The sequence below is a fragment of the Engystomops pustulosus genome, chromosome 4 (assembly GCF_040894005.1).
Source record: "Engystomops pustulosus chromosome 4, aEngPut4.maternal, whole genome shotgun sequence".
Lineage (NCBI taxonomy): Eukaryota > Metazoa > Chordata > Amphibia > Anura > Leptodactylidae > Engystomops > Engystomops pustulosus.
The window spans coordinates 9,761,419-9,764,111 of NC_092414.1; positions in this window are offsets into that span (position 1 = coordinate 9,761,419).

The following is a 2,693-nucleotide window of genomic DNA, read 5'->3' on the forward strand; positions in this document are numbered from 1 at the left end:
CTCCTGGTCTGTCTCTCTATCATGTGCTCAGTAGGACACATCCCATAATGTCTGACATTATTGGTCTTAGGGATTTCTTTGTGTCATGTTCCCCCGTGTAATAATCCCCTCACCCACTGTCCTCTTATACATCAAAGCACACAATTCCCTGCAGTTCTCCTTAAGTCCCTGGATAGGCAAAAAATGTTGAATATTTTTTTTCAAGTTTAGGGTTGGGGGGGATTGTGAAAACTTACTAAGTAAAACAAACTTATGGAACTGTATAAAGTTTAAGGGGCCATCACAATCCTCTAATGTAGATGTAGAATTTATTCTGGGAAATGTCTCAGATGATCTTAATTAGTGATGAGCGAAACTATTCAGGTTCCGGTTTGTTAAGTTCTGTGAAATAAGTTTGGGTTCCCGATTCTGAACACCTGCTGCTAACACCCATGATCAGCGCTAGGACCGATCACTGGTCTTAACACTTTAAATGCTGCTCATTGCTATTTGACACCTTAGATCAGTGCCGGATTGTGGGTGCTCGCCTCTGGGATAGACTGGGATAATGTTCTCAAAGACAAAAGCCCCCCCCCCCAAAAAATGGGACTTTTTCTCTTATATTCTCAAGAAGTCCTGTGAGAAACACATACCTTATGGGAAAAAGCATAAAAGGAACAAGAAAAACCCTATGTGGCTAACTAGTCTTGTAAGGAAAGCAATAAGCGAGAAAGATAAAGCATTTAAGGTGCTAAAACGTGAAGGTAGCGATGAGGCATTACAGGAGTATAGAGAGAAACATAAATCCTGTAAAAAGCAGATAAAGGCCGCAAAAATAGACACTGAGAGAAATATTGCCAGGGAGAGCAAAAATAATCCCAAACTATTTTTCAAGTATATAAATGATAAGAAACTAAAAACAGAGAGTGTGGGTCCCCTTAGATATAACATGGGGGTCATGGTGGAAGGAGATGAGGAAAGGGCCAATCTACTGAATGTCGCCTTCTCAACTGTCTTTACCCAGGAAAATCCCCTGGGGGAGGACACAATGAGGAATAATGTAAATTCTTTTTGGAATGTCAACAGTTTAACCCAGGAAGAGGTACGGCGCCGCCTCGCAACCACTAAGATAGATAAATCACCTGGGCCAGATGGCATACACCCCCGGGTTCTGCATGAATTATGTACCGTGATAGACAAACCGTTATTTTTAATATTTGAAGATTCACTGAGGACTGGTTATGTTCCACAGGAATGGCGCATAGCAAATGTGGTACCAATATACAAAAAAGGATCAAATAGCGATCCTGGAAACTACAGACCCGTGAGTCTAACTGCTGTGGTGGGGAAAATATTTGAGGGGTTTGTTAGAGATGCTATCCTGGAGTATCTCACTGTGCACAACCTTATAACCCAGCGTCAGCATGGGTTTATGAGAGATCGGTCCTGTCAGACTAATCTGATTGGTTTCTACAAGGAGGTAAGTTCAAGACTGGATCTGGGGGACGCTGTGGATGTTGTATATTTGGACTTTTCAAAGGCATTTGACACCGTGCCACATAAAAGGTTGGTATATAAAATGAGACTGCTGGGAATAGGAGAAAATCTGTGTATTTGGGTAAGTAATTGGCTTAGTGATAGAAAACAGAGGGTGGTCATCAATGGCACATTCTCAGATTGGGTTGATGTTACCAGTGGAGTGCCATAGGGGTCAGTATTGGGGCCACTTCTTTTTAATATTTTTATTAATGACCTTGTAGTGGGTTTACACAGTCAAGTTTCAATATTTGCAGATGATACTAAGCTGTGTAAAGTAATAAATACTGAGGTCGATAGTTTAGCATTACAGAGGGATTTGTGGAAGCTTGAGGGATGGGCAGAGAAATGGTTGATGAGGTTTAATGTAGATAAATGTAAAGTTATGCACTTGGGCCATGGAAACAAAAAGTATAATTATGTTCTAAACGGTCAATTACTTAGTAAAACTGAAGCTGAAAAGGACTTGGGGGTATTGGTGGATGGTAAACTTAATTTTAGTGACCAGAGCCAGGCGGCTGCTGCTAAAGCAATTAAAATAATGGGATGTATTGAGAGAGGAATAGATTCTCATGATAAAGACATAGGGGGTCATTTACTAAGGGCCCGATTCGCGTTTTCCCGACGTGTTACCGGAATATTTCCGATTTGCGCCGATTGTACCTGAATTGCCCCGGGTTTTTTGGCGCACGCGATCGGATTGTGGAGCATCGGCGCCGGCATGCGCGCGACAGAAATTGGGGGGCGTGGCCGATCGAAAACCCGAAGTATTCGAAAAAACCGCCACATTTAAGAACTATTAGCCCGTCCCCTGATGAAGCCAGTTGTCTGGCGAAACATGTCGGGGGGCTAATTGTGTAGTGTTCTTTTATTAATGCAGTGTGCCAGGGTTACTTTGTTACTATCTGTTAGCTGTATTACCTCCTGAATGGTGCGGTACGATAGGGCTGGCTAAGAGATCGTTACACCTTTAGGTGATACAGTCAGCCGTGAGCTAGGCAGGATCAGAAGTTTTTAGTGAGCACAGGGGTGATCTCTCACACAGTAACAAGTGCATATCCATCTATACTAGGAACAGAGTGACAGGGACTGTGCACAATCGAGATCGTGTTCTGATCTCTGATCACAGGGCCCTATGCATTGGGTTTAGATACTAATAACCCTCTACATCACACATT